At 42.8% G+C, this 10,811-nt stretch overlaps 1 protein-coding gene across 5 annotated transcripts in view; it reads right to left on the reverse strand.

Moving 5' to 3' along the window:
* Window positions 1-334, reverse strand: part of SMARCA4 (SWI/SNF related BAF chromatin remodeling complex subunit ATPase 4) — a 129,044-nt gene extending 128,710 nt beyond the window's left edge. For 2 of the 5 annotated variants that reach the window (XM_069083044.1, XM_069083043.1), the window contains exon 1: window positions 50-333. The gene's annotated coding sequence lies outside the window, so the exon portion shown is untranslated. Of the gene's footprint in view, window positions 1-49 lie in introns of all 5 variants that reach the window. The other 3 variants (XM_069083047.1, XM_069083046.1, XM_069083042.1) reach the window with 2 other exon arrangements.
* Between the last annotated feature and the right edge of the window lie 10,477 nt (window positions 335-10,811).

Consider the following 10,811-nt stretch of genomic DNA (forward strand, 5'->3'; position numbering starts at 1 on the left):
CCGCCCCCTCCCTTCCCCCAACGCCCATCCCTAGGGCCTTGTTCCTTACCCGGACCTGGGAGGAGCCGCCACTGTCGGCAGCACCGCGTCCCCAGTGCTCCCCCCTCCTCTGCCGGGGCCAGGGCCCTTCGCTGGCTCCCGAGTCCTCCCTTCTCCACACGGAACAAAGACGCCGCCACCGAGTGAGGGGAAGCTAGTGCGCGCGCCCGCCTCTATCCCGCGCTCGCTCGCCCGCAGGCCGCGCCTCCGCGGCTGCACCCCCCCCTCACCACTCCGCGCGCGCTTGCCTGCCCTTCCCCCACCCGGCCCAGCTGCTCCTCGTGCGCGCCTCGGCTGCCCAGGCTATCTTCCTCCTCGTCCTCCGCTCCCCGCCCCTTCCGTATGAGGGAGGCGGGATGCGCACGCGCGCCCCGCCTCCTCGAAGGCGTTGGAAGGAAAAGGGACCCTAATCAGAGGAAAACCGACCCAGGCAAGAGGGCGCGCTCCCGCACACGCGTGCGCGGACGCCATCTCTGCACAGCCTCATCCCCCTTCCCTCCCCCCATCAGCACGCGCACGCGCACGCTCCGGGGCCTTGCTTCCAATACCGCCTTACCTTGCCTCCTTTCCCTTAGTGCCTCGGCCCCTCCCGCACAAACACCACCCCCGGCCACGCCGGGGAGCATGCGCTCTGGGGACGCCACTGCGGCGAAGGGAGTGGGGCGGGGCGACTGGAGGAGGAGAAAGGCGGGGCTTGGAGTGGAGGGGAGGGAAAAGGAGAAGGCGGAGGAGGAAACGGGGAGGAAAGGGGGAGGAAAGGGAGAGGAAAGGGGGAGGGGGAGACTAGAGCCAGAAGGGTGTGGAAGAGGACTGGGGGAGGAGGAGTGAAGAAGAGGGGGCAGTGTAAGAGAAGGTAGAGAGGGAACGGAGGAGAAAGAGAAGAGAGGTGGGAGTGGAAGAGAAGGGCCAGAGACATGGCCATGGGGAACGGAGGAGAGGAGTGGGAGGATGAGTGAATGACTGTAAAGACAGAGGTTTGTAAGGAGGGGGTCGTGTGACTCAGAGTGAAAAAAACAGCCTTTGGAGTCAGAGACCCAGGTGTGCCTGTCACCCTGTGTGACCTTGTACAAGTCACAGCCTCTCTGAGGCTGTTTCCTCATCTGTAAAATGAGCAAGTTGGACTAGTTTTCTAAGATCTCAGGTCCAAATCTATCATCCTGCTAAGGCAGGAAAAGAGGGGAAGGAGGAGAATGAGAAGGGAGAAAAAAAGGATGGACCAGAGTCTTGAGAAGTGTTTTGCAGGGAAGTTTGTGAGTGGAGAGAAGCCCAGACCCATCCAAAGGGAGCTGGGGTGGGGGAGGGTGGTGCCTAAGGGGCAGGGTTGTGGGCCCCCCAGGGCTCTTAGAAGAAGGGTCCAGGGGTAGAGAAGAAGGACAGAGCCCTAGAGAGTTTTTCAGGGATGGCCAGGGCCGTCATGAAGGCAGAGGGGAGTTGGAGGAAAGGGACAATGAGATTTTTTGCGGGGGTGGAGAGGGGTCATAAACTCATGTGGATGGCAGGGAATTAGGAAAGAAACTGTTCACAGGAGGGTTTGGGATAGTGTCTAGGGAAAAAAAGAGGAAAACATACTGAGAAATATGTGGAGGGGTAGATCTGGAAGAGAAGGAATTAGGGAAGGGACTTGTATGGTGGCTTTCAGGAAGTGTCTCAGCAGGTCTGCGTTTTGTGAGTAGTTTTTATGGGGGTGTATGGGATCAGGGTAGATCAAGTTGGAGTTAGAGCAATTCCTGTAAGAGTTTGAGGCTATGTCTGGAATGAGGAGGCAGAATTCTGAAGATGCTGTGGTATGAGAAGAGTTTGGGGAGAAATGTGCAGGAGTGGGATGGCAGAGGAAGGAGGACAGGGTTTAGGGGAGGCTTGTGGGGTGGATGGAGCAGAGGGAGATGAGAGGGGAGGACAGAGCCCAGTTCATCAGTGGGAGGGAGGCAAAGGAAAATTGGGAGATGGACAGGATCTCTTAAGAGGGCTTCACCAGAAAGTTTCTGTAGGTGAAAGGTCTCCTGGACACTGGTAGTTGGCAGGACAGGCCTGAGGGAGTTGAGGAGGGGGTCTACAGAGAGCAGGGCATGAGAAAAGTGGCTGTAGGAACTGCAGGAAGGCCCTTTGACAGTGGGCAGAGTGAATCTAGGGTCACCCTTTTTGGTCTTCGAAGTTTCAGTAAGTGACATGCTACAGGGGAACAGGCACCAGCACAGGAGAGAACAGGTGAGGTTTCTTGGAGAGAAGCGTAGGAGAGAAGAAGAACAGCTTTGGTAACAGGTTTTGTCACAAGTTCAGACAAATCCACTCTGAACTGAATTAATAGTGCCTGACTCCTCATACTTAAGGGTGTGTTTCAGAATCACCTTTATCTCTTCCCATGGTGGGAAAGAGATGCTTATTTAACCAAGACACCAATCATCAGCCTGGCACCCCTAGCACATGCACCTGCTGGAGCAGGCATCAAAGGGAGCTCTTGACACAGTCCCTCCTGGGTGGGTGGAGTGCAGGGCCCACAAAGTGTTCAGTGGCAGAACCTTCTGGAGCAATCTATCAGCCAGTGTTTGAGAAGCTAGGGTTGGGCCTTGTCTCTCAATAATATTTAAGTAAAGGTCTCCTCAAAGGAAACAATCATTGAAGCTGTCTCACAGAGAATGTGTGTAAAAGCACTCTACAAATTTGAAAAGCACTATGAGAATGTCAGCAGTTGTTAGGTCATAGAACTTTAGAACTGGAAGAAATCTTGAAGAAGGAACATATAGGCCAGCCCAACCCCCTCATTTTACAGATGAAACCTGTCCATAGAAGGACAGCATTCCTTTAGTATTCCTTGCCTTTTGAAATTTCTTCGTGTGTGTTTGCTTGTGTACATATCATATCTCCCATTCTTGAGAGCAGGGATCATTTCAGTGTTGTCTCGTAAATGCCTAATAAGTGGCATTTAATAAATGCTGGGTTGAGTTGAAGGCCTCCTGAAGTATGTGAAGCCATGCTTTATAGCACAGGTTCTACCCCCAGCACATGCTGGGAATCAGGTTTCAGGAGGGAGTTGTTCAAATACCTTCCCAACAAGTTAGCAGTGCTCAGGAGAGTTGATGGATCTATCTAGAGCTTTTCATACTTTTAGTGTTTAGACAGAAAAGACCTCTTTGATGGCCTCATTAATTGTTCTGATCTTTCCTGGCCATAGAGGGGAACACAATGAGAGGTAGCCCAAATTGAATGTGAGTTAACACCCTGCCTCTGCAAGGATTTGAGTTTCCTTCTCTGTGAGTAGTTCTGTCCACACAGGTTACAACCTCCTCTCTGCTGTAGCAGACTATTTCATGTGTTGCTGTGAGCAAAAAAAAAAAAAACGTGTCACCTCATGGCCAACCCTATGAAGAATAGCCATTCCATACGTAGCTAGGCTGACAGTTGAATGAGACTGTATTCAAAACCTATCCAATATGCTCAGCTGGCATATCCTTCAGGGCCTCAAAATCCCCTCCTTACCATGATGACAGATTGCAATAGGACTTGAATAGAAGACCATACTACTACCTTCCCCACAAAAAGGTCTATTAGTTGATCAGAAGGCATAATCTTGTTGCGATGTTTTTAATTTATACTGGTGAAAAGTTGACCACCTGAATAACTAACTTCAGCAACAGAGCTTTGAAACTAGAAACTGCCTGTCTCCAAGGTCTTTTTTCCTTTTTTTACTGGGAAGACTAATCATTTAATCAAGTTCTTCCAAGCTTCTTCTGCATAAGAAATTCCTGGTATATATATCCAATTTATATTCATTTATATTGATGTCCTCAGAAATGAACCATAGCCCTTGTACAAACGATTTTGTGCAAACTATATTTTTCCTCTTGATAATGAGTGGGGCTATTAGTCAGAATGTTGTATATATGTGGTCACTATTTGATATTTTTGTTTTTCCATAGGAAAAGGAAAGGATCACTGGAAAGGGGGGGAGACAGTGAAATGATTGATAAAAAGAGAAAAGTCATCAATAAAATATTTACAGTTAAATAAATGAGAGCCTTAGATTAGGCAGATGACATTTACATAGTTCCTTCAAGTGTGCAAAGCATTTGCAATACTCATATGAGTTTCACAACTATCCCGTGAGGTAGGGACAACAAGTATTATTATCCCCATTTTACAGATGAGAAAACTGAGGGTCAGATCACCTGGGCAACTTGTCCATAAAGCTACTGGTGTCTGAGGCATGTTTTAAATGTAGGTCTTGCTGACACTAGACCCAGCATGCTAGCCAGTATTCCACAGTATCTCCCTCTGTCACTTAAGGCCCTTGTCAACACTTAAGTCCTTTGATCCCATTTCAGCTACTTTGTTCTGCCATTTTTGCATTTCTAACATTTTGAGAAAGGAGATTTTTGAATCATGTTTTCAGGTTTCATGCTTTCTAGTTAACTAGAAGGGCCTATGACCATTTCTCATCTAGTAAAATGTAAGTTATGTGAAAATAAGGGCTATTCTTATTTTGGATTTTCCCCTTCTCCTGCAAATTGATAAATGAAAGTTTGTTGGATAGGAGGAGGAGGGGAACATTCTATGGTTTTGCAAGAAACCTGTAATAACTGTAATTGAAGCACTCTTTACTGGTTTCTAAAGTCCAGAGCAACAGAGGAATTAGTATATGGCTCTGTATTCTTATTGAATTACCAAGATATCAACTTAAAATTGACAGCTAGGTGACTCAGAGAATAGAGTGTCAGACCTCAAGTCTTCCTGAGTTCAGATCTGACCTGAGACACTAGCTGTGTGACCTTGGGAAAGTCACTTAATCCTGTTTGCCTCCGTTTCTTCATTTGTAAAATGAGCTAGAAAAGGAAAGGGCAAACAGTTGTAGTATCTTTGCCAAGAAAACTCCAAATGGGGTCACAGAGAGTTGGAAATGACTGAACAACTTAAATTTATACTATTTGCTATGAGCAATTAACTGTAAATCTCAAGATTATTAGCAATTATTATATTTAATTTGGCTCCAGTCAGGATAGGTTAACATTCTTTTCATGAATGAGTTTTTTATTTATATTTTTTAGTAATTCCACTTTCTTAAGTATTAAATTTATATAAAAAACAAGCATGTAAACAACTGATCTTTACAGAATCATGTATTCTGAATATAGTATTTTTTTAACCTTTCATTTTTACTGCATGCACTAATTGTCATAATTTTTTTACACTGAGATTTTAAATGCTGACCCTGGGATAAATATTATGAGAAACATTCATATTAAAATGAGATTAAATACAACAAAATCATAAGATTATAATAATAACTGACATTTATAAAGTGTGTTCTACATGTTAGATGTTTTAGAATTATCTCATCTGATCCCCCAACAACCCTGGGAGGTAGATGCAATTCTTGTCCTCATATTACAGATGAAGAACCTGAAATAAAGGGTATGTGACTTGCCCAGGGTCACACAACTAATAAATTGTCTGAGGTCAAATTTAACTCAGGTCTTCCTGACTACAGGACTGGCACTCTACCACGTAAGGCTCCCTAGCTATCCCATCAGGAAATTTTGCTTTTTTCTCTGATATATTTAAGCTGCCTTGTAGAGAAGGCTGAAAGATACTCGGCACTATTTATGAGAAGCAGTGATTAGCATAGTAACCTGAATTAATTCTAGCATGTCTACTACTGAATTTTTTACCTTGCTTTTTTTTCTTATGGGCTAAATATCTGAATAGTTATAGATTGCATCATGCACCTTTTCGAAATGTAGTTTCTTATCAACAATTTTAATTTTCTTAAACCTTCATTATCCTTTTGACCTTGACTTTATCTTTTTAAAAAGTACATTTTTATTGATACCTTTTGTTTTTACATCATAGTCATTTCCAAATATCCTCCATTTTAATGAACCCTCCCTTGTAATAATAATAAAAAAAACTTAAGCAAAATCAACCAACACAGTGACCCCCATCTGATACCACATACAACATTCTTTACCCTTTACTCCTTTTTTTTTTTTTTGCTTTTTGGAGGGGGGAGGGCAGGGCAATTGGGGTTAAGTGACTTTGCCCAAGGTCACATGGCTAGTAAGTGTTAAGTGTCTGAGGTTGGATTTAAACACAGGTCCTCTTGACTCCAGGGCCTGTGCTCTATTCACTGAGCCACCTGGCCGCCCCTAAGCAATTGGGGTTAAGTAACTTGCTCAAGGTTACATGGCCAGGTGTTTCTGGGTGGGTGCTAAGTGTCTGAGCCTGGGATTCGATCCCCAGGTCATCCTGACACTGGAGCCAGTGCTCTTACTTGCTATGCTACTTGGCCACCCCTCCTCACTTTCTCTTGACATGGTAAGAATGAAACATTCAGAAGGAATTTATCCCTTCAATTAACCTCCACCTTTTTCATACACCTTTAGTAGTCTGGTGAAGTCTCTGCACCCTTTAAAACACAGAGGACTTCAAAGAAAATCAAGTATACTGAAATATAGTTGTCAGAGTTTAAGGGAACAAACAAGTTCATGGATCCTGGGTTAAAAATGCCTGGTCAGGGGCAGCCAGGTGGCTCCAACACTTAGCACCCACCCAGAAACACCTGGCCGTGTAACCTTGAGCAAGTTACTTAACCCCGATTGCTTTAAAAATAAAAACAAAAACAAAAGCCTGGTCTATGGTTCTAGGCCCACCCCACCTCTGAGAACTTTTCTAATTCTTTGTGGACCCTCTATAGTGATCATTCACAGGTAATCACCTGGTCTGTGGACACACAGTTTATTAAATACACTGAAGTGATGTTTTGAAGGGGGGAGCCAAGATGGCAGAGTGAAGCCAGGAAGTTGCCTGAGCTCTCCCCTGTTTCCCTCAGAATCAAGCCTCTAAAAGAATTGTAGAGTGACAGAATCCACAAAAAGATGAAGTGAAACAATTTTTTAGCCCAAGATAATTTAGAAGAACTTCAGGAAAAGTCTGTATCACTTGGGTAAAAGGGAAATGAAGCCCAGTGCATTTGGTGTCCGGGCAAGACAGTGGGAGGCTCTTAGCTACAGTATAGATGAGCAACTGAGGCCTCATTGTTCTGGCTGAGTAGGCCAGTGGCACAGCAGGCCAGTCATGAAGCCTTTAGCCCCAGCACAGCAGGCAAACTGCCAGGCCCAGAACCCAGGGCACAACAGGCATAAGTAGGATGGGCCACCCTAGCCCAGTGGGCAAGCCACCAGCCCCAGAGAACCCAGCACAGAAAGCCAGTGACCAGAAACCTAGCCCCCCAGTACAGGAAGCTTGGAACAGTGCCTCCTGTGCCCCAGGAGCAGAGATTAACTTTTTAAATGAGCAAAAAAAAAAAAAAAAGGGCCCTAATCAAAGAAAAGCAACTCTAAGTGACATGAAAGATCAAAACACAAACTTGGAAGGGAAAACAATCTCAAAATGCCTACATGTGAAGCCTTAAAGGGGAATATGAATTGGTCTCAAGCCCAAAAAGTCCTTTTGGAAGAGCTCAAAAAGTATTTTAAAAATCAAGTAAGAGAAATAGAAGAAAAATTGGGAAAAGAAATGAGTTATGCAAGAAAATCATGAAAAGAGTCAGCTTGCTGATCCAACAATTCTGGAGGGCAATTTGGAACTATGCCCAAAGGGCTATAAAAATGTGCATAACCTTTGACCCAGCAATACCACTTCTAGGGCCATATCCCAAAGAGATCATAAATGGGAAAAGGACCCACATGTACAAGAATATTTATAGCAGCTCTTTTTGTGGTGGCCAAGAACTGGAAATCAAGGGAATACCCCTCAACTGGGGAATGGTTAAACAAGTTATGGTATAGGAATGTAATGGAATTCTATTGTGCAATAAGAAATGATGAACAGGCAGACTTCAGAGAAACCTGGAAAGACATATATGAACTGATGCTGAATGAGACGAGCAGGAGGAGGAGAACATCGTACACAGTAACAGCCATAGTATGTGAGGACTGATTTTGATAATTAGCCCTTCTCAGCAATGCAAGGACATAAAACAATTCCAAAGGACACATGATGGAAAATGCCAGCCACATCCAGAGAAAGAACTATTGAGTTGGAATCCAGAATGAAGCAGACTGTTTTCTTTTTTCTTTTGTTTTTTTCTTTCTCATGATTTTTTCCCATGTGTTATAATTCTTCTGTGCAACATGATTAATGAGAAAATGTGTTTAATAGTAATGTATCTGTAGAGCCCATATCAGATTGCAAGCCATCTCAGGGAGGGAAGGGGGAAGGAGGAGGAGAAAATTGAAAACTAATGGAAGTGAATGCTGAAAACTAAAAATAAATGATTTAATTAAAAAAATACATTAAAAAAAGAAAAGAGCTTGGAAAAGGAAACACAAAAATTAATGAAAAAATAAAATAGAAAAAATAGAATTGTAAAAAACAGAATTGGCCAAATGGGGGAAAAAATCAACTGAAGAAATAATTTCTTTAAAAATAGAATTGGCCAAATGGAAAAGGAGGTACAAAAGCTAACTGAAGAAGATAATTCCTTAAAAATTAGAATTGGACAAGTGGAAGCCAATGACTACAAGACATCAAGAATCAGTCAAACAAAATCAAAAGAATGAAAAAGTAGAAGAAAATGTAAAATACTGCATTGGAAAAACAACTGACCTGGAAAATAGATCCAGGAGAGATAATTTAAAAATTATTCAACTACTTGAAATTTTTAAAAAAGGGTAAAAGATGGACATTCAATGAAATTGGGGACTTTCAAACTTTCCTGATGAAAAGACCAGAGCTAAACAGAAAATTTGACCTTCAAATAACATGACTCAAGAAAAATATAAAAAGGTAAACACAAAAGAAAAATAAACAAATATGATATTCAATAAGGTTAAACTATGTCCCTACATGGGAAGATAATATTTGCAACTCTTAAGAACTGTATCTTTATTAGGGCAGTTAGCTGTAGTATACTTAGACAGAGGGTGTCAGCATAAATTGACTTTGATGTGATGATAAAAAAAATTAAGGGGTTAAAAAGGGATTGTACTGGGAGAAGAGAAAAGAGGGAGGCAAAATGGTGTAAATTATATCACATGAAGAGACATGAAAGACCTATTACAGTAGAGAGAAAGGAGGGGATGATAATTGTTTGAACCTTACTCTCATTTGGATTTGGCTCAAAGAGAAAATAACATACACAGTTGGGTAGAGGAATCTGTCTTACTCTATTGGGAAGTATAAGGGGAAAGAAAAGGAAAGACTGATAGAAGGGAGGGCAGATGGGGGAGGAGATGGTCAGAAGCAAAACACTGGTGAGGAGGGACAGGGCGAAAGAAGAGAGAAAAGTATAAGGGGGGAGGGAGTAGGATGAAGGGAAATACATAGTAATTATAACTATGAATGTGAATGGGATGAATTCTCCCATAAAACAGAAGTGGATAGCAGAGTAGATTAAAAACCAGAATCCTAATTATGTTATTTACAAGAAACACATTTGAAGCAGAGTAAAGGTAGAAGGCTTGGAACAGGATATATTATGCTTCAGCTGAAGTTAAAAATGCTGTAGAAGTAATCCTGATCTCAGATGAAGCAAAAGCAAAAATAGATATAATTAAAAGAGACAAGGAAGGAAACTAAATCTTACTATATTACTAAAAGATACCATAGACAATGAAGTAATATCAATACTAAACATACATGTACCCATGGATACAGCATCAAAATTCTTAGAGAAGTGAGTTACAGGAAGAAATAGATAGCAAAACTGTACTAGTGGGAGATCTCAACCTCTCCCTCTCAGAACTAGATGACTCTAACCACAAAATAAACAAGAAAGAAGTTAAGGAGGTGAACAGAATTTTAGAAAAGTTAGATATAAAAATTAGATAGGCCTCTGGAGAAAACTGAATGGGGTTAGAAAAGAATATTACCACCCACCCACCCACCCCCAAAAAAGAAGAATATACCTTTTTCTTAGAAGATCATGGCACCTACATAAAAACTGACCATGTATTAGGGCATAAAAACCTCACAATCAAATGCAAAAAGATAGAAATATTAAATGCATCCTTTTCAGATCATGATATAATAAAAAATTACATGAAAAAAAGGACCATGGAAAGATAGATTAAAAATTAGTTGAGGGGCAGCTAGGTGGTACAGTGAGTAAAGCACTGGCCCCGGAGTCAGGAGGATCTGGGTTCGGATCCGGCCTCAGACACTTAACACACACACACACACACACACACACACACAAACCTAGCCATGCAACCTTGGGCAAGTTACTTAACCCCAATTGCCCTCCAAAAGGCAAAAAAAAAAAAATTAGTTGAAAGTGGTGCAAGGAATAGAGCACTGGCCCTGAAGTCAGGAGGACCTGAGTTCAAATCTGCCCTCCGTCACTTAATACACACACAAAAACTAGCCATGTGACCTTGGGCAAGTCATTTAACCCTAACTGCCCTACCTTCCCCCTCCAAAAAGCAAAAAACAAGAAAGTCTTTATAAAAATCAGTTGAAAACTAAATAATCCTAAAGAATGAGTTGGTCAAACAACAAATCATAGAAACAAGGTGGAGCCAAAATGGCAGAGAGAAGCCAGGGAGTTGAAGCTACAAAAAGACAGAGTAAAACAATTTTCCAGTTTAAGATAGCTTAGAAGGACTTCAGGAAAGGTCTGTCTCATCTGCGTAGAAGGGGAACACAAGTTAGTGGGAAGCTTTTAGCAATGGCACAGATCAGCAACTAAGGCCCCTCAGTCCTGGCTTAGCAGGCCAGAGGCACAGCAGGCCAGCTGTGAGGCCTCCAGTCCTAGTGCAGAAGGCAAGTTGCCAGCC

The sequence above is a fragment of the Petaurus breviceps genome, unplaced genomic scaffold, assembly GCF_028583685.1.
Source record: "Petaurus breviceps papuanus isolate PSGF00001 unplaced genomic scaffold, PetGlider_PUasm1.0 172, whole genome shotgun sequence".
NCBI classification, from domain to species: Eukaryota; Metazoa; Chordata; class Mammalia; order Diprotodontia; family Petauridae; genus Petaurus; species Petaurus breviceps.